The sequence below is a fragment of the Phacochoerus africanus genome, chromosome X (genome assembly GCF_016906955.1).
Source record: "Phacochoerus africanus isolate WHEZ1 chromosome X, ROS_Pafr_v1, whole genome shotgun sequence".
Taxonomy (NCBI): domain Eukaryota; kingdom Metazoa; phylum Chordata; class Mammalia; order Artiodactyla; family Suidae; genus Phacochoerus; species Phacochoerus africanus.
Window position 1 is genome coordinate 125602293 of NC_062560.1, and position 25797 is coordinate 125628089.

At 44.4% G+C, this 25797-nt stretch overlaps 1 long non-coding RNA gene across 2 annotated transcripts; it reads right to left on the reverse strand.

Moving 5' to 3' along the window:
- Positions 1-3374: 3374 nt before the first annotated feature.
- Positions 3375-13157, reverse strand: LOC125118760 (uncharacterized). 2 transcript variants are annotated; one of them, XR_007132886.1, is made up of 5 exons: positions 12822-13157; positions 12470-12529; positions 9645-9728; positions 3692-3817; positions 3375-3399 (listed from the first exon to the last, which is right to left on the reverse strand). It is a non-coding gene; the product is annotated as an uncharacterized LOC125118760 (long non-coding RNA). The 2 variants fall into 2 exon arrangements; XR_007132885.1 differs by lacking the exon at positions 9645-9728.
- Between the last annotated feature and the right edge of the window lie 12640 nt (positions 13158-25797).

The following is a 25797-nucleotide window of genomic DNA, read 5'->3' on the forward strand; positions in this document are numbered from 1 at the left end:
AAATATCTGGTCCTCATGAGAAAACACTGGAGAAGTGAAAAATCAAGCCAAGGGAACAAGGAGAAACTATCTGTAATACATATATCTGACAAAAGAATTGTATACACGAGGCCCCATTGTGGCTCAGCGGGTTAAGGCTGTGACGTTGTCTCCGTGAGGATGTAGGTTCAACCCCTGGCCTCGCGGAGTGAATTAAGGATCCAGCATTGCCACAAGCCATGGTGTAGGTCGCAGATGCATCTTGGAACAGTGTTACCGTGGCTGTGGTGGTGGCCTCCACTGCAGTTCCAATTCGACCCCTAGCCATGAACTTCCATATACTGCAGGTGCTCCCGTAAAAAGAAAAACACACAAAAAAATTGTACACAGAACGTGCAAACAAATCTTACAGCACAATGGTCCGAAAACAACTCGATTAGAAAATTGACAAAAGACTTGAACAGACCCATCATAAAGATGGTATGTCAGCGGTCACCAAGCATAGGAACAGATATTCCACACCACGAATTATCAGAAACATGCAATTTCAAACCACAAAAAACATCTCTAATAGTTAATATTAAAAAGATTTTTAATACCAAGTGTTGGCAAGAATGTGAAATGACTAAAACTCTCATTTACTGCTGGTGAGGCTATAAGAGGATACAACCAATTTGGAAAACTGACAGTTTCTTAAACTGCTAAGCAAACACCTAACATACATCCCAGCCACCCCACTGCTGTGTACTTACCCAAGTGAGTTAAATATAAAATGTTCACAGCATATTTATTGGCAATACTCAAAAATTGAAAACGACCCAATTATTCCAAACATATGAATGGATAACTCAGTGTGGCACATTGACACCATGGAATACTATTACACAACAGAAAAGAAAGGGCTACTGTGCAAACAACACCAATGAGTCACCAAAATATTAGTGTCAGCGAAAGAAATAAAACACGAAAAGGGTTCATGTGCTCTGTTTCCATTTTTATGAACTTCTAGGAAAAATGTATCTAGTCTATGGTGATAGAATGTACCTCTTTTATTTTTATTTTATGGCTGGCAACACTGTGTCTGAGCTGCTTAGAGCAACACCAGAGCCTCAATCCACTGAGCAAGACCAGGGATCAAACCCACATCCTCACAGGCACTATGTCGTGTTCCTGACTCACTGAGACACACCGGGAACTCCCAGAATGTACCTATTTTAAATGTATATAAACCATATATCTGAATAACCTAAAAAAAAAAAACCCACATGTATTAGGATGGCCCCAAACTGACGATACCAATTGTTGGCAAAGATGCTGAGTAACAAGCGTTCTCATTCATCGCTGGAGGGAATGCAAAATGATACAACCACTTTGGAAGACAACTTGGCCGTTTCTTGCAAAGCTGAACATAGCCTTGCCATGCGATCCACTAATCCTGCTTCGAGGTATTTACCGAACTGATTTGAAAATGGATGTCCTCCCCCAAATCTGCATGTGAATGTTTATAGCGGTTTTAATCGAATTGCCCCAAACTGGAAACGACCAGGATGTCCTTTAATAGGTGAATAAATAAACCAGGGTATATCCACACCATGGAAAATACTATTCGGTAATAAAAATCAATGAGCTGTCACACCATGCAACATCCAGCACCCACAAAAATACATTTTGCTGAGTGAAAGAGGCTGTATACTGTAGGACTCGATTTAGATGACATCGTGGGAAAAGCAGAATCATAGAGATGGCAAAGAAAGTGAGGTGCCAGGGGTTTGGAGTGGGGTGGGAGGGGGTTGAATACAAAGGATTATTTTACGTCAGTGAAACCATTCTGAATGGTACTATAATGGTGGGTGCGTGAGGCTATGCATTTTCTTTTTTTTTTCCCGTTTTTTAAAAGTTTCATTTAAAAATAAATAAAGGTTGATGAACGTCGGGTCAATTGACAAGGCGGTGAGCATTTCTGCTGTACAACAAAGCGACTCAGTGCTACACGTACACACATCCATTCTCTTCCAGATTCTTTGCCCACGTAGATGATCACAGAGCCATTCATTTGCCAAACCCATAAAACTTCACAGTACAAAGCGTATCCCTTAAGTACGCAAATTTTGCAACGCACTTAGGATGTCAAGGGATCCCAAGGTGAAATGCATCGTGTGAAAAAGAATCTAACTGCCTTACAAATTAATGAAACAACCTTACTGAAAGGGGCTGGGGGGAAGCGCTGAGCTAAAGAACTCTGGCGATGAGTGGCGTCTGTAAGGCTAAAGACAGTGGGAACCGCGCATAATCACTGTTCTCTAGGTGATACATTTGCTTCCCGCTGTGCGTTAGCAATTCTGGTACCTCTGGACGTGGATACTTGGACTGACCCAAGTAAATGGATGGCATATGGCAGGAGCCAGATTTCTCACTGTTGGACTGAGAGGATACAGACAAGGAAGGAAGGCTCCAATGAGCCCCATGGTTCTGATACTTCTCAGAGACAACTGTATGAACTCATTTTAACTTACTATAGATACAGATGGTTCCAAATAGAAATATTTATGGAGGAGTTTCTGTTGTGGCTCAGCAGTAACGAACCCGACTAGTCTCCATGAGTGTGCGGGTTGGATCCCTGACCTTGCTCAGTGGGTTAAGGATCTAGTGTTGCATGAGCTGTGGTGTAGGTGGAAGACAAGGCTCAGATCTGGTGTGGCTGTGGCTGGGGTGTAGGCCGGCAGCTGTAGCTCCGATTGGACCCCTAGCCTGGGACCCTCCGTATGCCACAGGTACGGCCCTAAAAAGACCAAAAATATATATGTATTTCTAGACATGTGTGCATGTACTCAGGCTCGTACATGCACGTACATTTCTTTGCACTGTCAGCTACTGTCTTCGAAGCAATGACTCCAGCAACAAGCACGCTTAGTGCCCAGCTCTCAGTTTTTTCGTCTTCAATCTTTACCAGGTCTCTTTTGGAGAACTGGCTGATTCTAGGAATGGGTCAGGACCTCTATAAGATGATCCTACTAAAGGAAGTGCTAAAAATAAGTAGATAAATAAATAAAACAAAACCCTAGATTGATAGGGTTATGTCAAAGTGCTATACGTGTCAACTGAAAGAGCTGCCAATCGCCAGACGTGGAACAATTTGAGCGACAAAATAAACACCTTGTTGGATTTTACAACTCTGAAGTACAGAGTAAATGTACATGAGTCCCTATTATATAATCAAATAATTGAAGAAATAAATGGAAAAAATAAATCTCCCATGGAGAAGAATTCCAAATAATTTATGTACTCACCCTCGCCCCAAGGAAGTGGACGGTAATGCCCCCACTCCTCAACTGTGGGCTGGGCATAGTGACTTCCTTCCAAAATGGTGCACTTAGGAGCTCCCTGGTGGCTCAGCTGTTTAAGGATCCAGCATGGTCTCTGCTGTGGCGCCGGTCATGCAGAAGCAGGCCGAGGGCGCAGTCAGAAAAACAAAACAAACAAAAGGATGCAGTTAGGAAGGGAGGAAATGGACTAATTTTACAGTGGACAAACCTAACAAACACTACGGCAACCAGTTCAATAGAGAGGCGTATGTTGCTGGCGTATAATGACTCTTGACATAATGACATGAAAATGGCGCTTTACCGCTGGGATCTTTCCCAAACCCATAACCTCATCTAATCACGAGAAATACAACAGACCCATCACAACTGAGAGTCATTCGGCAAAATACCTGACCAGTGCGCTTCAAAACTGTCAAGGTCATCACGAGCAAGGAAAGTCTCAGGTACTGTCACACCCTGGAGCCTCAGGAGACGTGACCACCGAATGTAATTTAATATCTATCCTGGATGGAATCCTGGGACAGAAAAGGGACATTAGGAAATCTGAATGAAGTCAGGACCAATACATTGATAGTGGCTTATTAATTGTGACAAATGTATGACAATAATGTAAGATATCAATAACATGGAAATCTGGGTGGGGGGGGTGTATGGGAATTCTCCACATTATTTTTGCAAATTTTCTGTAAAGTTAAAATTATTCTAAAGTTTACTGTTCTTTATTTTTTATTTTATTTATTTATTTATTTATTTTTGTCTTTTGAGGGCTGCACCCACAGCAGATGGAGGTTCCCAGGTTAGGGGTCCAATCAGAGCTGCAGCTGCTCGTCTACACCACGGCCACAGCAATGCCGAATCCAAGCAGCACCTGCGACCTACACCACAGCTCACCGAAACGCCGATCCTTAACCCACTCAGTGAGGCCAGGGATAGACCCCGCGACCTCATGGTTCCTGGTTGGATTCGTTTCCACTGCGCCATGACAGGAACTCCCCAGTTTACCATTTTTTTTAGAAACCTGATGCCTGATCTGCCTCCCCAGAAATTCTGATTTCATTGGTCAGCTTTGTGAGCCGAGCATTGGGCATTTGAAAATCTCTCCAGATGATTCTAAGGTGGAGCCAGGTTTGAGAACCGGAGGCTGAGAGCCTGAGGATGCAGGTCTGATCAGGGCAAGTGACAAGAGCTACATGTGTATCCATAATGCCTGTAGGCCCCCAACGTAATCTCATAAAATCATATTTCCTCAACGGATAACGCTTCCCTGTTTATAGGATAAACAGGTGGGACCAGACCAAATATCTCCTCTTATTATCCTAGATTCAATAGCCCTGTTCCAGAGAGCTTCTGTAATGATGAAAATGTTCCCTATGCACACTGTCCAAGATGGTAGCCACTAGCTCCATGTGGCCATTCGGCACCTGGAATGTGGCAAGACTGAAGAGGTGAAATTTTAATTTCATTGAATTAATTCAAATTTAAATAGCCACACAATCAAGGAGTCCCCTGGTGGTACAGTGGGTTGGATCCCTGGCCCGAGGAACGTCCACCTGCCATGGGTGGGCAGGGCCAAAACCCAAAAACCAAAACCCAACACTCCAGTCCTGAAGAAAAGATTCCTTAATGTTACTTTTCGGATTTGGACTCATTTTTTTCCTCTTTCCAATTTTTCTCTTCCTACAAGTTGGACTCTCCTACTGGCTCGGAGGCAATTTTACATTGAAACGGCAGGACCAGGACTATGCACTCCCCCACCTCAGCCACAGAAGGACGGCCACCTCCCTGGGCCTCTCCCCGCTGCGGTGCCTGCTGTCTGCCGGCTGCAGGAAGGAGCCATTGTGCCCTCGGAGGAGGGCATTCCCTCCACGCCTGGACCCCCCCCCCCTTCTGAGTTTTTTTGGTTCCGTCCAACTCTAATTTTTCAACCGCGCTCTCCGGAGTTAATTCCAAAGTCCTAAAGAAGCAAGGAAAATAGAGTCTCCTGGCAGAAGGCTGCAGCTGTTCTGCTATTTGTCTCCGTTTAAAAAATAGCTTCTCCCCAACCCTGTACCATATCCACGAATTTCTACTATGCTGCGCAGCTAATGACCACATTAAGCATTTGGAAGGTCTGCATGATGGTATTGCTGAGAGCTCGGTGGCAGAATACAATTATGCTATAGATTGCCGAGGCTGGCTGGGAAACATTCAGGAGAGATTCAGCTGATCACATCCAGGGTCCCCGATTGCCAGCTCCACAGCCTGGATACTGGAAGCAAAATCCGAAGGCAGGACTTTCGAAACACTGCCGCCCGGCCCGGGCCGCACGCCTTGTGCCTGACACGTGGTGGGGGACGTCCAGCTGTCTGTTTTCAAGAGGTGTAGGGTTTGCGTGGTTTTCATGATGCCTGGCGGTGAGGCGAGGATGGGTTTTTAAAAAGGCAACAGCTTCCGCTGCCAGAGGCTGTTCCAAGGGTTTCTCACTCAGATCAGGAAGAAAATCTCTATTATCAGGAGCAATTAGTAGAGGACCAAAAACTTGAGATTAGCATGAGAATTAGAGATTCTAAATTCTGAGCCACTGGACAGCAAGGCCTCTGTTCCTCAATTTTGCCACATCCCAGGCAGGACTATAGTTTGGGTTTTGTTTTTTTTGTTTTTTTTAATAGCTTCATTGAGATATCATTTAAATACTATAAAATCTTACCCATCTACAATAAACAATTCAATGATTTTTAGTAAATTAATTTTGTTTTGGTCTTTTTAAGGGGCACACCCACGGCACAGAGAGGTTCCCAGGCTAGGGGTCAAAAGGGAGCTGTAGCTGCCAGTCTACACCACAGCCACAGCCACGCTGGATCCGAGCCGCATCTGCCACTGACACCACAGCTCACGGCAACACCAGATCCTTTAACCCACTGAGTGAGGCCAGGGATTGAACCTTGGTCCTCATGGATGCTAGTCAGATTCGTTTCCACTGAGCCATGACAGGAACTCCGAGTGGTTTTTTTTTTTTTTTTAATAGCTTCACTGAGATATAATTTAAATACTATAAAATCGCCCATTTAAAATGAACAGTTCGATGATTTTTAGTAAATTCATATTTTTGCCACCACCACCACTCACCACTTTTAGAACATTTCTTCCACCACACAGAGCTCTGTCCTGGCCAGTCGGTCATTATTTATAATCCCTAACCTCCCCCCAAACTTAAGCAACCACTAATCTACTCTCTGTCTATACGATGTGCCTGTTCTGCGTATTTTATATCAATGGAATCAGGCAATGTGTTCTATTTTGTGACTGGCTTCTTTCACAAGGCTCACACATGCCAAAGCATGGATTTTTTTTTTATTCTTCTTCTTCTTCTTCTTTTTTTTTTTTTTTTTTTTTTGCTTTTTAGGGCTGCACCTGAGGCATATGGAAGTTCCCAGGCTAGGGGTCGAGAATCGGAGCTGTCGCTGCCAGCCACAGCCACAGCCACAGCCACAGCAACGCTGGGTATGAGCCACATCTGTGACCTACACCACAGCTCACAGCAACGCTGGATCCTTAACCCACTGAGCGAGGCCAGGGATCGAACCTGCATCCTCTTGGATACCAGTCGGGTTCATTACCACTGATCCACAATGGGAACTCCTAAGTTCGTAATTTTTTTTTCTTTTACTCATGGTGCTTTTAAAAAAAAATCATATCTAAGCCATCTTTGCCTAACCCAAGGTCAGGAAGATTTTTCTGTTTTCTTCGAAAGTTTTACAGCTAACAAAATGCCCTGCCCTTCTCTCTCAACAAATATACTTTCATGACAACCTGGAAGCCCAGGTTCAAGTGCAAAAGCCTCAAAGTTCTACACCTACAGGTAGAACATCCGCCTCCAAAAAGTGACCTACCGCCTACCCCCTTCTCTTCTCACTCCGGCTCCCTCCTCCTGTCAGGAAGCACACATGCACTTCTAAACTCCATCCCCTCTCCCCCCAAATAGCAAACTCGTGCCTCCCAGCCACCCTCTGGTCACACAGGTGCCCACACCGACGGCATGTGTGTCCCTGGGGAGACAGACACCGGGAAGGGGCTTGCGAAGGCTCTGGAAATGGGCTTGTAGCCACTTCGGCAAGGAATTCAGCTTCCCAGGTTTTTATGGTGCATCTAGAAGGGGGCCAGCTGCTCTATGCGGGCACACCTCCGACAGTCCACTGTCCCCTCCTCAAAGCGAGGCCATCTAAAGCCCAGGCACCAGAGTGGGGCTCTTTCGGCGCAGGTATAAGCTTGGTCCCAAGCCTGCCAAATCCTGCGGGGTCGAGAGACTGGAGGAAATGGCAAACAGCCGGCCGGTGGTCCCAGACTCGACACCGGAGGTCTTGCTCCTCCGTGGGCTCCTATCCCACCCTGAAAGCCAAGACGGGCCACTTGCACCAGCGGGCTGACCCACGCAACCACCTTCCGTCAAGGCAAAGGGAGAAGCAACCTCGGAGGGAACAATTCAGTCTTGGGCCTATCAAACCTGGGCTGGAGGTATACATACCTCCACTTCCCTGTCCTCTTTTCCCCAAGAGGAATTTTTTTTTGGGGGGGGGGGTCTTTTTGCCATTTCTTGGGCCGTTCCCAGGCTAGGGGTCCAGTTGGAGCTGTAGCCGCCGGCCTACACCACAGCCACAGCCACAGCCACGTGGGATCCAAGCGCGTCTGCAACCTACACCACAGCTCATGGCAACGCCAGATCCTTAACCCACTGATCGAGGCCAGGGACCGAACCCGCAACCTCATGGTTCCTAGTTGGATTCGTTAACCACTGCGCCACGACGGGAACTCCTCCCCAAACAGATTTCACCTGCACACTGACAGTCTCATCCAAAGACCTATGGTTTCCCAGGGCTGTCGTCTACGGCGCTCCAAGACCCTCTCGCGAGGACAGGGGGACATCTATCACGGAGTAAGGATTTCCTGGCTCCAGGTTCTCCTCACTGTTATATCCAAAAGCAATACCCCTTCATTTTATCACCAGAAGTTTCTACCTTTTGACCCCCTTCATCAATTTGAAAAGGTACAAATTTCCAGTATAAAATAAACAAGCTGTGGGGATGTACTATACAGCATGAGGCGTATAATTAATAATACTGTATTGCCTATGTGAAAGTTTCTAAGAGATTAAATCTTAAAAATCTTCGTCACAAGGGTGAAAGAGAAAAGAAAAAATTTGCATAACTATGTGTATGGTGGCGGACGGTACCTGTACAGACTGTGGTGAGCATTTTGCAGTGTATACAAACACTGAACCTTGACATATGCCTGAAACTAATATAATGTTATATGTCAATTATACCTCAATTAAAAATGTCTGGGGGACACGATTATCCCCGGTTGAAACCGCTATACTAGGTAGAATATTATACAGCCTAGATAATGATAGGCTTACAAATTCTTTGTAATAAAAAATGCCTATGTAGCCATATAAAAACCAGAACAAAATATATATTCATAACAAGGCCACAAGGATGTCTTAAAACAGTGTGTGAATAAAGGTCGTGAGGGTGATGAAACGCTGAATGAAAAAAATGTCCCTTTAAATGGTTGCTGAACACCAAGACTGCTCAGTAGCTGTTCCATGGTGCGTGGATGGCCTGCAGCCCCTCCCAGAAGAGAGAACCCCGCACATCCCACCTGCGCCGTGAGCTGCCTGGTTTGAGCGGAGCCAGCAGGGTATTCATGCCTGAGCAAGCTGCTGATAGGAAAGCGGTGCAACACGGGCAGACAGACAGGCGACGGTCTGGACGGTCCGCGAACGAGGGTGCTGATGTGTCGCAATTCTTTTGGTTCAGGTGGGACATACGATGCTCATTCGCTCAGCACCAAGGGCTGGCCCAGGACTCGGGACCAACTCAGCAGCCGCCATCTGTCATCTGCCACACACCTTCTTGTGTTGCCTGGCTCAGCTTGGCTGGAGCCTCTGAGCCGTGCCCAAGTAACCACTTCAAAGACTGCCATAGACACTAGAGCTCTGTGGTGGTAGAAGCTTCCAGAAGATGGATGCCTTCAAGAAAGGGATGGCCACCAGGATGGGGGGCGGGGGCATGCTGATACCCGGCAGCACCGTACAGACTGGCACAAACCGGAGAGATTTTGAAGAGGGAGAGGAATTGGAATTGGCCCACGCACAGTTATGTGGACAGGTGCTTTCAGGAACAAACAAACATCTAGCTGCCAGGACCTCAATTAGCTCCCTATTAAATGCATCAATGTGACAGAGACGGGGCAGGGGGAGGCTGAAGCTGAGAGCGTGGAAACAAAGAGGGACAGAACGTGTTGGACCACAGCACTGATTTCTTTTCTTTATGGATCCCTGAAAGTTCTAGTACTATTACCCACAGAGTGATTATCAGCAGGCTCCCAACTTCCTAATAGTTCCTCTCGTCACAGTTCGGTTCACCACCCGTCTTTCTTTCCATCGCTCTGTGTCAGAAAAAAATGGGATAGCATGTGATGTAGAAAATTCATTTCAGGGAGTTCCCGTCGTGGCGCAGTGGTTAACGAATCCGACTAGGAACCATGAGGTGGCGGGTTCGGTCCCTGCCCTTGCTCAGTGGGTTAACGATCTGGCGTTGCCGTGAGCTGTGGTGTAGGTCGCAGACGCGGCTCGGATCCCGCGTTGCTGTGGCTCTGGCGTAGGCTGGTGGCTACAGCTCCGATTCGACCCCTAGCCTGGAAACCTCCATATGCCGCGGGCGTGGCCCAAGAAATAGCAAAAAAGACCAAAAAAAAAAAAAAAGAAAAAGAAAATTCATTTCAGGAAATGTTAGGTTTTTAAAAATTACTTATTCACTTAACAAACCCTTCTTGAGGTTCGACTCTGCGCTAAGTAAGCCCTATGCTGGATGCTGGGATTATCATGATGGATGGAACAAACACGGTCGCCGATCCTGTGAGATTTACACCGCAGCAAGGAAGACGCATAGACAGAAGCAAACTCAGAAGCATAATAGGAATATCATCAAATAATGAAAATGATTTTTTTTGTCTTTTGTCTTTTTTTGTTGTTGTTGTTGCTATTTCTTGGGCCGCTCCCGCGGCATATGGAGGTTCCCAGGCTAGGGGTCGAATCGGAGCTGTAGCCACCGGCCTAAGCCAGAGCCACAGCAACGCGGGATCCGAGCCGCGTCTGCGACCTACACCACAGCTCACGGCAACGCCGGATCGTTAACCCACTGAGCAAGGGCAGGGACCGAACCCGCAACCTCATGGTTCCTAGTCGGATTCGTTAACCACTGCGCCACGACGGGAACTCCGAAAATGATTTTGAAGACAGAGTAGCAAAGTGACTATAAAGACAGGTAGCCCAGGGAGTTCCCTTGTGGCACAGCAAGTTCAGGACCCAGCTTCTCCCTGTGGAGGCGCTGGTTCGATCCCTGGCCCGGCACAGGGAGTGAAGGAGCCAGCACTGCCGCAGCTGTGGCGCAGGTCTCAGCTGTGGCTCAGATTTGATCCCTGGCCCAGAAACTTCCATATGGCGCAGGTGTGACCCCCCAAAATGGTAAAAATAATAGCAGCTAATTTTTCTTACAAATTACCTTGTGCAGAGCCTTGTTTTCCAACCCTGTTCTAAAGTCTTTACAACTCTGAGTTAGATCATTGTAATAAACTGTCCAAGCGCATTTTGGTTTTTGACTCCTAAGGGCTTTCAAGCCCCATCCCTCCTGCTTCCCTTTTGCCCCCACATCTCAGCAGTGCAGGAGCTCTATCCTGGGCACCAGCGGGGATTTCAAACCATGAACGGCCCTGCCCCCACACAAAACTCCCACACCAGCTCCACCCCTCGCCGCAGCGAGAACCCGGACACCCGCTCACGGCTGTTTTGTCCTACACGGGCCCCGAGTCCTTCACCTTGGGCGATCTTTGTGCTGTTTACTATGTGAGTAACCAACTGGATCAGGGTCCTGTGCCGGCTGTAACACTATATCCCAAACCTGGTGATGGAAAAACGACAGACAGGGATTTTCTTACAGTTCCGCACACTGGAATCAATTTCACTTGCCTGACATTAAGGTGTTGGCAGGGCCACGCTTCCTCCGGAGGCCCCAGGGCAGACTCTATCCCCAGCTCTTTCAGCACCTGGTGGCTGCCAGCATTCCTTGACTTATGGCCGCAGCCTCAAAACTGGAATCTTCAAATCTCTCTCTGTTTCTCTTCCTACGGCCTTCTCCTCTGTGTGTGTGTCACCTGGTCTCCCTCTTGGGAGGATGCATGTGACTGTCCTTAGGGCCCCCCAGATAATCCAGGCTGATGCCCTCATCTCAAGATCCTTGACTTCATCACATCTGCAAAGACCCTTTCTTTTCTTTCTTTTGCTTTTTCTTTCTTTTTCTTTTTTTTTAGGGCCACACTCGCAGCATATGGAAGTTCCCAGGTTAGGGGTTGAATCGGAGCTGCAGCTGCTGGCCTACACCACAGCCACAGCCACAGCGACATGAGACCCAAGCCGCGTCTGCGACCTACACCACAGCTCACAGCAATGCCGGATCCTCAACCCACTGAGCGAGGCCAGGGATCGAACCCGCATCCTCATGAATACTAGGTGGATTCATTTCTGCTACACCACAGTGGGAACTCCCCTGTAAAGACCCTTTCTTAAAATAAGGTAGCATTTATAGGTCCCGGGGATTAGGGCTTGATGTCTCAAGGAGCCATTTTTCAGCCTACCACACACGCATTGGTGCCCATGGGTCACTGTCCCAATATCTGAAAATTCTCATGCGGGGGCAGGCTGTCTGGTATCCAGCAGGGGATGGCAAAAGCACCTGAATAAAACAGCAATATCGGAGTTCCCATTGTAGCTCAGCAGAAATGAATCTGACTGGCATCCATGAGGATGCAGGTTGGATGCCTGGCCTCGCTCAGTGGGTTAAGGACCTGGCGTTGCCGTGAGCTGTGATGCAGGTCACAGATGTGGCATAGGCCGGCAGCTACAGCTCTGATTCAACCATATGCTGATTCTCCATATGCTGCAGGTGCGGCCCTAAAAAGACAAAAACGAACAACAACAACAACAAAAAACCCAGCAATATTATTCCCAGTTCACAGACGACTGGACTGAGGAAGAGCAAAGCTTGAGGAAGTGAGGGAGGATGTGCTTGGTTTTGTTTCTTTCAACAGGGCTCCTCCCTCGTTACCTGAAAAAAAACCTCATGAGTCCTTACCAGCAAAAGAGGCACGAAGTTGAAAGGCCATCTGCCGTGCGGTTTGCTGGCCTGGGTGTGCTGGAGGAGAAAAAAAGAAAAAAGTCAAGACCTAAAGAAGCTTTGTCAGGTCCTAAGGAGAGGGCGAGCCGACTGTACCTGTTGAGCAGAACAAATACCTAAATGCATGCAGGGAGCTGGCAGGTGCCTCCAAAGCGACGGTGGATTTTCCCATCTCTTTACATGGAATTAAAGCTATATCGATGTTACCCGCCATCCTGCTTCTAGTAAGCAGCAGATACTCAACTGACCTCAGCAGTTAGCGTGACAGGAGTGGCTCCGACGTACTGTTTTTCGTAAGCATCGGGCTTACCTGGACGTTTGTCCTTCACAGTTCTCGCCCAGTTTTCCCCAGACAGTTGCTCAAGCACATGTGATCCTTCGATATTCCTCAGCGTGCTTGGATTTGGTTCAATTTCCCCACAGGAGGGAGAAGATCTGGGTTCAAAGCCCCGTTGCGTCACTGTGGCTGAATGACACGGAGCAAATCCCCTCTTCTCTCTGGGTCTCAGATTTTGCATCTGAAAAATCAGGGAGGTGTCGGGTCCCATTCAAAAGCACACAAGTCCCGGGAGTTCCCTGGTGGCTCAGCAGATTAAGCATCCAGCTTCATCACTGCTGTGGCACGGGTTCGCTTCCTAACCTGGGAACTTCTGCATGCCATGGATGTAACCCCCGACCCCCCCCCCCCTCAAGAAAAAGAAAGAAAAGGAAAAAAGTGCCTATGTCTTCAGAGTGGCTGAAGTACCGGAGACCTTCGCCAGAAAGAAATGATCTAAAAGGAAACTCTCCGACCACATGGGAGGCTGCTGTCTTTGCAGAGTTGGTCCCGAATTCTACGACGTGGCCTTAGGCACAGAAAGGCAATCATTCTTCTTTGCAATGACTCTAACAGATCCCATTCTTGGCAATTACTGTAGGTGGGAATGAGAGAATTCTTTCATGACGAACAAAAGCCTTTGTGTCTTTTCCAAGCAGTGGCAAACTGCCTAGATGGACACACCAAACCACCCTGATGGAAGACTTGGGATGTCTAATTTGAAAAACAGACACACGTGGCAGTAGAATAAAGGCTTCTGCCTACATTCTCCATCTCTTTGCCTCCTCCTCTCCCCTACTTGTGCTCTGGTGCCAAAATTAAAGACTTTTCTCTGGAAACCTGAAAACTTTACCCTAATCACTTTCATTGGTTTTAAGCAAGGACTAAATTAATTAGCAAAACAGGACAGCCAAATAAGCAGCTTCATGTGCCCTTTGGGTAGACAGTTTTGAAAGCTTAGGACAACGGCGACATGGGCTTTGAGCCTGATAAAGTCAGGCTACAATCCCAATTCTTTTTTTTTTTTTTTTTGTCCTTTTGCCTTTTCTGGGGCCGCTCTCGCGGCATATGGAGGTTCCCAGGCTAGGGGTCGAATCGGAGCTGTAGCCGCTGGCCCACGCCAGAGCCACAGCAACGCTGGATCCGAGCCACGTCTACGACCTACACCACAGCTCACGGCAACGCCGGGTCCTTAACCCACTGAGCAAGGGCAGGGACCGAACCCGCAACCTCATGGTTCCAAGTCGGATTTGTTAACCACTGCGCCCCGACAGGAACGCCTACAATCCCAATTCTGCTCGTTCCTAACTGTGTGACTTTGGGCAAGTTGTTGACCTTTCTGGGCCTCCATTTCCTCCTCTATAAAATCAGCCTCCCAAGAGCTTCTTTCCATGGTTAGTGGTTTACACGGATTCTTAATCCTCACAGGTTGGTGGCATCTGCTTTTATTGTGAGGATGAAGTGAGAGGACTCAGGTTGGCAGCTGTTACTCTGTGCTTGGCTTTGTGCCAGGTACCACAGAGGAAATTGAGAGTATTGATTCAGAGTTCCCCATGTAGCTCAGGAGGTTAAGGACTTGCCGTTATGTTTGTGAGGATTCGGGTTCGACCCCTGGCCCTGCTCACCGGGTTTAGGATCCGGCAGTGCCGCAAGCTGTGGCGTAAGTCACAGATGCGGCTCAGATCTGGTGTGGCTGTGGCTGTGGTGTAGGCTGGCATGGCAATGCAGCTCTGATTCCACCCCAAGCCCGGGAACTTCCATATGCCACAGGTACGGCTGTGAAAAGAAAAACAAACAAACAGACAAACAGACGTATTAACTCACTAAACATTATGTGAGCACCTGCCACGCACTTATTTACAAAGTGGAGGGGGACTGTGCAGAGAAAGTACACGACTCGGTTTCTCAAGCTCGACCGGTTCTTTTCCGGTTGGAAGGGTTGAGAGGAGGCTGCATTAAACGCCCCTCCTGGCCAGATGAGAGCCTCCAAGCGTCAAGGTTTCTCTGCTCTAGTTCCTAGTTCGGAGCGCAAGGCTACCGACTGGGACGCGATCCTCAGGGGAGGGCCTGGGGGAAGACACATCACTGCAAAGGCTGAAAAGATTCTGGAGACTCAGGTGGTCTCGGCGAGAGAAGGCGGGGGCTTGCGCCCCCTGCCGGCAAACCCTTCACAGACCGGCCTCCCAACAGTTGGGCGGCTCTTCCTCCTGCTCCCCCGCCTGTCACCTGTGCTCCTTGCAAAGCTTGCCACACCCCCCTCTTTGATCTTCTTGGCATCTTGGGGTCATTCCCCAGGTCTGGCAGAAGACTTGCACCCCCATTGAAATGCAGCTCATCCTAAGAGTCTGAATGGCCCCTCTGGGGACAGTAGCAGGAATGAAAGTTTAAGGCCGCCTTTCTATGGCATATGGTGAAATAGCAGCCCTTTAATATGGCGTGAGCTGTTTAGACTACTTTAATCCCTATTAAAGCCATCACGCATGTATGGTTAATTTTTTAAATAAAAATAAGTGTGATATTTATGTAGTACACATAAACCGACTACAAACATAAGTCAATTAATAGAAAATATCGATGGAACTACACACCAGATGTCAGCCTATTGCCAGATGCCAATATTTATAACCTTATCTATCTATATCGTACACATACCCCGCTGCATTGATTAACACATAAACACTTTTGAATTACATGATTACACGTGATTTATAGATTTATATATGAGAAAACACACTTAGCCAAGGGAAAAATTATAACGATGGGTAGAGCACTAAGCAGCCTAAACCTTAAAGGGATACCAGAGATTAGAGTATAATACATGCAAGCATCAGCGACTACAAGTGTGAAAAGTTGCGTGTAAAGACCTCACACTTACTTTTTGGGCTACCGTAACTAAAAGAAAACTCCGGTTCCAAGTTGCAAAAAACAAAATAAAAGTTTTGGAGGTGCCGTTGTGGCTCAGCAGGTTACAAACCCGACCAGTATCCATGAGGATGCAGGTTCAATCCCTGGCCTCACAAAGTGGGTTAAGGATCCAGTGTTGCCGTGAGCTGTGGTGTAGGTTGCAGGCATGGCTCAGACCCTGTGTTGAGGTGGCTGTGGTATAGGCCGGCAGCTGCAGCTCTGATCCAGCCCCTAACCTGGGAACTTCCATGTGCTGCAGGTGCCGGCCTACAAAGCAAATAAAATAAAATAACATTTTTATCCACTTAATTTTATGGGTCCACTATAGTGGGTTCAACAGTGCCCACTCCCCATTTATGTCTGCCTGGAACCTCAGGCGGTGGTCTTATTTGGAAATAGAGTGTTTGCACTTATAATTAGTTAAGTGCCTTAAGAGGAATCACCTAAAATCATTCTGTATTTAAGGTGAGTCCTAAATCCAGTGGCTGGTGTCCTTATGAGAGGACAAGAAGTCACAGAGAGACGCCCGCAGGGGAAAGTCATGTGAAGACAAAGGCAGAGACTGGAGTGACGCGTCTATAGTTAAGAAATGCCAAGGGGAGTTCCCGTTGTGGCTCGGTGGGTTAAGAACCCGATAGTGTCCATGAGGACACATGTTCCACCCCTGGCCTCTCTAGGCGGGTTAAGGATCTGGCATCGCCAGATGCAGTTAGGTCACAGATATGGCTCAGATCTGGTGTTAGACTGTGGTGTAGACCTGCAGCTGCAGCTCTGATCCAACCCCTAGCCCGGGGAACTCCCACATGCCACGGGTGCGGCTATAAAAAGAAAAAGAAATGCTGAGGATTGCTGACAACCACCAGAAGCCTCTAGAAGGAACCAACCATATTTACACCTTGACTTCAGATTTCTGGCCTCCTGAACTGTGAGAGAGTAAATTTCTGTTGTTTTAAGCCACCGCATTTGTGATGACTTGTTATAGGAGCCCCAGGAAACTAATACAACCACGTCGACTTTTATATCGAAACTTGACAAAGCACCAAACATGAGAACTAGACACCTATCTAATTTGTGAATATAGAGGCAGAAATTCTTTTTTTTTTTCTTTTATAGGGCCGTACCTGTGGCACATGGAAGTTTCCAGGCTAGGGGTCAAACTGGAGCTGCAGCTGCTGGTCTACACTACAGCCACAGCAACTCAGGGATCTGAGCTGTGTGTGCGACCTACACCACAGCTCACAGCAATGCCGGATCCTTAACCCACTGAAAGAGGCCAGGGATCAAACCTGAATCCTCATGGATACTAGTTGGGTTTGTACCACTGAGCCACAATAGGAACTCCCAAGAAGCAGAAATTCTAAATCAAATATCAGCAACGCAATCCTGAAAAATAATAAATTTTTAAGACCAGTTTACTAGGACCAGGGAGGTTTTATTTTAGATGTTTATTCGAAAAATCTATGGGAATTCCCTGGTGGCTCGGAGCATTAAGAGTCCAGCAGAGTCACTGCAGCATCTTGGGTCGCTGCTGTAGCACAGGTTCGATCCTTGGCCCAGGAACTTCCACATGCCGTGGGTGTGGCCAAAAAAGAAAAAGAAATAAGTGTCAAGAGGGCATTGTTAAAATCCACATGAGTTCTTAACAATCATTTTCATATATGTATTTTTTTCTTTCTTTTTTCTTTTCACAGTGCACCTGCAATATACAGAAGTTCCTGTGCTAGGGGTCAAATCAGAGTTGCAGTTGCCAGCCTATGCCACAGCCACAGCAACACCAGATCCCAGCCGCATCTGCGGCGACCTATGCCACAGTTTGTGGCAGTGCTGGATCCTTAACCCACTGGGTGAGGCCAGGGAATGAACCTGAATCCTCACAGAGACTCCTTCAGTTTCTTAACCCGCTGAGGCACAAAGGGAGCTCCTCTTTTTTTTTTTTTTTTTTTTTTTTTGGCAGCACCATGGCATTTAGATTTCTCTGACCAGGAATTGAATCTGAGCCACAGCCACAGCAACGCTGGGTCCTTAAGCCATTGTACCAAACCGGGGATCAAATCTTCATCCCCCAATCCCATTGCACCACAGCGGGAACTTTTTTTTTTTTTTCTTTTTACGGCCACACCTGTGGTATACGGAGGTTCTCTAGCTAGGGGTCCAATCGTAGCTACCACTGCTGGCCTACACCAGAGCCACAGCAACACAGATCCAAGCCGCGTCTGTGACCTACAGCACAGCTTATAGCAACACCGGATCCTTAACCCACCGAATGAGGCCAGGGATTGAACCCGCAACCTCATGGTTCCTAGTAGGACTCGTTTCCTTTGCGCCACGACGGGGACTCTGGGAACTTCCTAATAATCGTTCTTCACAAAGTGTGAGTATAAAGATGTTTCCTTAGCAGAACATGCAAGATGCATCTGAATGCGTACATCCGTGTGGCTGTGCATATACATACGTGTATTTTGCAGCTCCACCTACTGCGAGGACCTAGAGACAGTGACCCCAGCAGCAGTGACCATACCTAGTGTCCAGGTCTTGATTTCTAAATGTCCTTCTCCTTGGAGAAATGTCCTTCTCCTTGGAGAAAAGACCCAAGAGGAGCCTGAGCCTAGAGCATCCTGTAGTACCAGAAAGTGGGAAATGCTCAAAGACTAAAAAGGCTGAGGACTTGCCAAAGGCTTATGAGCCAACCTGAAAGAGCACTCAGTGGTTAAATGTGGGACAATGTGAGCAACCAAATTAAATAGTATTGGAGTGTAACCCAAGTATAAGATAAATATACATGAATTCATGCTGATAAATACTTGATTGAATGAATAAATGAGGCAGAAAGAAAAGCTCTTTCAATTTATCAATACAGGCAGAATAATGGCCGTAGAAACTCATCATTTGGCAACCACCACGGTTTTCAAGAAAAATCGGTAGCGGATGCTAAAAGCAGTGGATGGAAGGATGATGAGAAACAGGATATTTCCATCGTCTCAAAATATTTATCATTCCTAAGGGCAAAACAGTAACCTTACAGTGAAGGAAGCCAGCAAACAAGAGCAACGTTAACATGGTCCGTGGGGGTCATATCACCGTCACCCACCTCCTGACACGGCGCCCCAGGAAGGGCGAGGCATCCTTCTGTAATACTCTTGAACTTCATCAAGGGAACCTCAAACAAACCCAAAGCGAACAACATTCTACGAAGTAAGTGGCCACTTCTCTTCAAAATTTCAGAATTGGTAAAAACAAAGGCTTATTAAAGAACCATCCCAGAAGGTAGAGGATAAAGGAGGCAAGACAACCACGTGCCTGGTGTGACCCTGGATTGGATCCTGGACCAAAAAGAAAACATCTATTAGTGGAATAATCGTTAAAACTCTGTATAAGGTCTGGACTTCCCGTCGGGGCGCAGTGGTTAACGAGTCCAACTAGGAACCATGAGGTGGTGGGTTCGATCCCTGGCCTTGCTCAGTGGGTGAAGGATCCGGCATCGCCACGAGCTGTGGTGTAGGTCGCAGACGCGGCTCGGATCCAGCGTTGCTGTGGCTCTGGCGTGGGCTGGCGGCTACAGCTCCAACTCGACCCCTAGCCTGAGGACCGCCGTATGCCACGGGAGCGGCCCAAGAAATGGCAAAAAAGACAAAAAAAAAATCTGTATAAGGTCTGTAGATGGATTAATAACATATCAATGTTAATTTTCTGGTGTTGATACTCATACTATGAGTATATGAGAATCCTTTATACTATTTTGCAAATTTTTGTAAATCTGAAATGATTTCAAACATTAAATAATTGTAATGAAGGCCCCCTAAATTTTTAAAAATTATACTGTAGCTCGCACAGCAGAATTTTGTGCAAATATTAAACTTAGGGTTTTCTCAAAGGAAGAAGGTGCCAATGAGGAAATGTATTAAGAGAAGATCTGCCGTGTATGTAAACTGCATGTTCTCTATGATCCCAAGTCTGTGTAATTACTCACAGATATACGTATAGCCAAGCAAGATAAATAAAGGCAATACTGGGAAGTAGAAGATGAAATAATCATATTCGCAGGTGTTATCACACTCTACTTTCTACTTAGGAATGCAAGAGAATCAACTATATATAAGAGCTACTAAGAGAATTCAGTTACCTGGTTACAAAATAAATGCACAGGATTCAGAGTATTCTGTGTGGCAGCAATAACAGTGGGAAAATACAATTTTAAAAGAAAACCTGGGAGTTCCCGTCGTGGCTCCGTGGTTAACGAATCTGACTAGGAACCGTGAGGTTGAGGGTTCGATCCCTGGCCTCGCTCAGTGGGTTAAGGATCCGGCGTTGCCATGAGCTGGGGTGTAGGTCACAGACGCGGCTCGGACCTGGTATGGCTGTGGCTGGGGTGTAGGCCAGCAGTTGCAGCTCCAATTGGACCCCTAGCCTGGGAACCTCCATATGCCATGGGAGTGGCCCTAGAAAAGGCCAAAAAAAAGAAAGAAAACCTCATTCACAAATAAAATCTTCAGCATACTAGGAATAAACTAAGATTTTGTGTGTGTGTGTGTGTGTGTGTGTGTGTGTGTGTGTGTGTGTGTGTGTCTTTTTAGAGCCGCACCCATGGCATATGGAAGTTCCCAGGCTAGGGGTCAAGTCGGAGCTGCAGCCACCAGCCACAGCCACAGCCACAGCCACAGCCACGTCAGATCCGAGCATTGTCTTCGACCTACACCACAGCAACACAGGATCCTAAATCCACTGAGTGAGGCCAGGGACCGAACCGGCATCCTCATAGATGCTAGCCAGATTCGTTTCAGCTGTGCCACGAAGGGAACTAAAAACTAAGATTTTACCGAGAGGGATTTAAGATTTTACCTTTGAGTAAGGAGTGTGGATGGAGCTGGTAAAATTGGTTAAATACGGGGAAAAAATAAAGTGAGTCAGTATCTTGAACTATATGCCATTGAAGAGAAGCAGAATATGCCCCCTCAAATATGACTCTTTGTTAAAGTTATTTGGAGCTGATGATTTTGAGAAACTGCAGACAGGAGAGGCTCTGAAAACAGAATGGAAGTTACCTTTTGGTAGAGACATTTACATTAGAAGGGGGTCTTTACCAGGAAAAGAGTTATTACTGGCGATCACTTTTCATCTGAGAGACTGACTTAGATGGCAGGGCAAATTCTATTTACCATCTATTTCCCCTTTCACCTTCCAGTGAGTGGCCTTTATCCCCTTTTGGAGTCCCAGAGCCCTGCCCCTTTCCTTAGTTAGAGAAGCCTCAATTCCCCGGCTGCCTTTGTGAGACTTATATCTTATATCTCTATATGTGCATACATAATTAAAATCATTTGTTTTTCTCCTTTTAATCTGTTTTTTATTAGATGAGGTCTCAGCTAAGACCTAGAAGGGTAGAGGGAAAATTACATATTTCCTCCTCCACACCACTAAAAATACCCTATGAAACAAGTAGCTAAATATGAAATGTTTAACCATTTGGAGAAAACAAGCTAGACATCACTAAGGTGAATATGTAATCACAGGGGAAGGAATAATTTTTGAAGCATAAGTACGTAGAAGCTATAAAGTAAAAGACTGCTAGTTTTGACTACATAAAAGTTTTAAATTTATTTACTTCAACTAGATCATAAATAAGAATAAGAGAAATAACAAATATGAAAAAAAAATATAATATATATGCAGACAGGGTCAATACCCTTAATATGTAAAGAGTGTTTACAAATAAACAGAAAAAAAAAAAGACTCCAACAGGGAAAAAAGAGAACCCTAAAGTCTCCACCCAGAAACTATTAGAGCTAATAAATAAATTTAGCAAAGATTGCAGGATACAAGAGTAATATACAGAAATTGAAATCCATAGCATTTCAATACACTAATAATGAAATATCAGAAAGAGAAAGTTTTAAAAAATCCCATTTAAAATCACATCAAAAAATAAAGTAAAATACCCAGGAATAAACCAAGGAGGTGAAAGATTTATGTGCTAAAAACTGTTAAACATTAATGAAGGAAACTGAAGCTGATTCAAAGAAAAGGAAAGGTATCCCATGCTCTTGGATTGGAAGAATTAGTATTATTAAAATATAATTAAAATGGTCATGCACCCAAAGAAATCTACAGATTTAATGCAATCTCCATCAAAATACCCATATTTGGCACAGAACTAGAATAATCCTAAAATTTATATGGATCCACAAACTACACCAAATTGCCAAAGTAATCCCAAGGGAAAGAAAAAAAAAAGAAAAAACTTGGAGGTATAACCCTCCCAAACTTTAGATTATACTATAAAGCTACAGTTATAAAATAGCATAGTATTGGGAGTTCCCTGGTGGCTCAGTGTGTTAAGGATTGATGTTGTCATTGGTATGGCTCGGGTTGCTACTGTGGCACAGGTTTGATTCCTGCCTGGCCCAGGAACTTCCACATGTCACAGGCGTGGCCAAAGGAAAAAAGAAAAGCATGTTTTGGCACAAAAACAGACACAAAGATCAATGGAACAGAATAGAGAGTCCAAAAATAAACCCACCCACCTATGGGCAATTAATCTATGACAAAGGAGGTGAGAAGGTACAAAGGAGAAAAGACAGTCTCTTCAATAAGTGGTGCTGGGAAAACTGGACAGCTACCTGTAAAAGAATGAAATTAGAACACTCTCTAACACCATACAAAAATAAACGCAAAAGAGTTTAACGATCCAGATGTAAGACGTGACACCCTAAAACTCCTAGAAGAGAACATAGAACCCTCTTTGATATAAATTATAGCAATAGTTTCCTGGATCAGTCTCCTAAGACAAAAGAAATAGAAGAAAAAATAAACAAATATGACCTAATTAAACTTAAAAGCTTTTAACATAGATAACAAATGCTAGAGAGGATGTGGAGAAAAGGGAACCTTCCTACACTGTTAGTGGGAATGTGAATTGGTGCAGCCACTGTGGAAAACAATATGGAGGTTCCTCAGAAAACTAAAAGTAGAATGATCTTATGACCTAGCAAGTTCACTCCTGGGTATATATCTGAAAAAAACAAAAATATTAATTTGAAAAGACACATGCATCCCAATGTTCACAGCAGCATTATTTATAACTGCCAAGATATGGAAGCAACCTAAGTGTCCATTGACAGATGAATGGATAAAGAGGATGTGTAATGGAATATTACGCAGCCATAAAAAAAGAATGAAATAACGCTATTTGCAGTAACATGGACAGACCAAAGATTATCTTACTAAATGAAGTTAAGTCAGACAGAGAAAGACAAATATCAAATCATATCACTTATATGCAGGATCTAATAAAAATGATGCAAATGAACTGATTTCCAAAACAGAAATATACTCAGACATAGAAAACGAACTTATGGTTACCAAGGGGAAAGGAGGGAGGGATAAATTAGAAATTTGAGATTACAGATATACACTACTATGTATAAAACAGATAAACCATAAGGACCTACTGTGTAGCATAGGGAACTCTATTCAATATCTTGTGATAACCTATAATGGAAAAGAATCTGAAAGTTTATATGTATATATACACAGATATATAGAATCACTTTTCTATGTATCTGAAACATTGTAAATCAACTATACTTCAATTAAAAACTACTAAAAAAAAACAACACAGATGGTTGGATTAAGGAGCTGTGATCTGATATATATATATAATATGTATAGTTGTGTATTTGATATGCTTAATATTAATACATATTTTACATATATATTCATATATTTAATGTGTATGTATATAAATATATATATGTCTTTTATATATATATATTAGAATGGAATACTACTTGGCCAAAACAAGGAATTTAAATACTGCTATTTGCAACAACATGGATGAACCTAGAGAGTGTTACGCTTAGTGAAATGTCAGATAAAGGTAAATACTATATGGTATCACTTAAGCGTGGAGTCTCAAAAAATAAAACAAATGCATATACAAACAGAACCAGACTCACAGACTTGTTGTTACCAAATGAGAATGGGGGGAAAGGGGAGGGATAAACAAGGGGGATGAGATTAATATATACAAACTGCCATGTATAAAATAGATATAACAAGGAGGTACTGTATAGCACAGGAAATTGTACCTATTATCTTGGAATAGCCTATAATGGGGTATAATCCGCAAAAATACTAAATCGTTACGCTGTACACCTGAAACTAACACAATATTGTAAATGAACCATAAGAAGTGGGAAAAAAATATACAGCAGTACTTACAGGAGCAAAATAGTGAAAACGGTGCAAATAGATAACACTAAGGAAATGATTAAATAACTCCTGGTCCATTTATCTACAAAATAAAATAGCGCACATTAAAAATTACCTGACCAACACATGAGAATTGTAAGAAAAATACTTTTGAAATACAATATACTGTTAAGGAAAATACAATATAGGGTAAAGTAATAAAACATGCCATAAAATAATATTAAAATATAATCTTAATTTAAATATATATTTATATTATACATTTTAAATATATAAATACCACCACCATTTGGCTTACTTCAAATATAATAAGAAAGTCTGTTCTGAATATATTGGGAAGCCACTAAGAGTAAAAAAATGTTAAATGTAACCAAAACTGAAACACTGTGATTATTTATTCATTTATTTATTTTTGGCTGTGTCTGCAGGATGCAGAAGTTCCCGGGCCAGGGATCAAACCCACACCACAGCAGTAACAACACTGGATCCTTAACCTGCTAGGCCAATAGGAAACTCCAAAATACTGTGACATTTTAATAAAAAAAATTTAATTATATGATTTTAAATCATATATACTCATTCAATAAATACTTGCCAGGCGCCAGTTATATAGCAAACACTCTAATAGGTTCTAGATACTCGGTCATGCAAAGAACACAAACCTGACCTGCGGCGTTTATGCTCTGGTGCCGCAGATCATTCAGCTTACAAACACACAAATAAATATATAGGTATGGATTTCAAGAAGTGTCTTGAAGACCTAAGACAAGCTAGTACTATAGCACGTAAAGGGGGACGGATGTGTTAGGCAGGTGGGCGCTGTGCGAGGGGCATCTAAAAAGAACTGAGTTGTTTTCCAACTGTGAAAAGTGATTCTTATTTTGATAGGAGTATTAGTAATTATCAGTGCTTTTTCTTTTTATAACTCCTGCTATATTTTCCTAAATTCCAGCAATGAACATGTACTACTTTTACAATCAAAAAAGAATAAAATACTTAGAAGTGCACTTAACCAAGGGGGGGAAAGGCTTGCACACTGAAAATTATAAAATACTCGTGACAGAAATGAAAGCAGACACAAATACCTGGAGAGATACATCATGTTTATGAATTAGAAGAATCCTCTTGTTAAAATATCTATACTACCCAAACCAATATACAGAGTCAATGCAATCCTTAGCAAAAGCTCGACATTTTTTACAGAGATAAAAAAAAATCCTAAAATTCATATGGAAGCACAAAAGACTCCACACAGCCAAAACAACTCTGAGCAAGAAGAACAAAGCTGGAGGCATCACACTTCCTGATTTCATAATATGTTACAAGCTACACTAATCAAAACAGTATGATGCTGGCATCAAAACAGATATATTAACCAATGGAACGGAATAAAGAGCCCAGAAATAAAACCACACCTATATAGTCCACTAATCTTCCAGAGGGTGCCAAGAATACACAATGGGGAAAGGATAGTGTCTTTAATAAATGGTGTTGGGGAAAGTAGGTATCTATATGCAAAGGAATGAAATTAGACCCTTTCCCTGTGCCATACGCAGAAGTAAACGCGAAATGGATTAAAAGCTTCAATGTAAGACCTGAAACTGTAAAACTCTTAGAAGAAAACATAGGGAAAGAGCTTCTTGACGTCGGTCTCGGCAATGATTTCTTGGATACAACCCCAAAAGCGCTTGCAACAAAAGCAAAAATAAACAAGCAGGATTACATCAAACTAAAAAGCCTTTGCTTAGCAAAGGAAACAATCAGTAAACTAAAAGACAGCCCACAGAACGGGGTTGCCAACATGTGTCCGATAAAGAATTAATATCCAATATATAGATAAGGAACCCTTTTAACTCGGTAG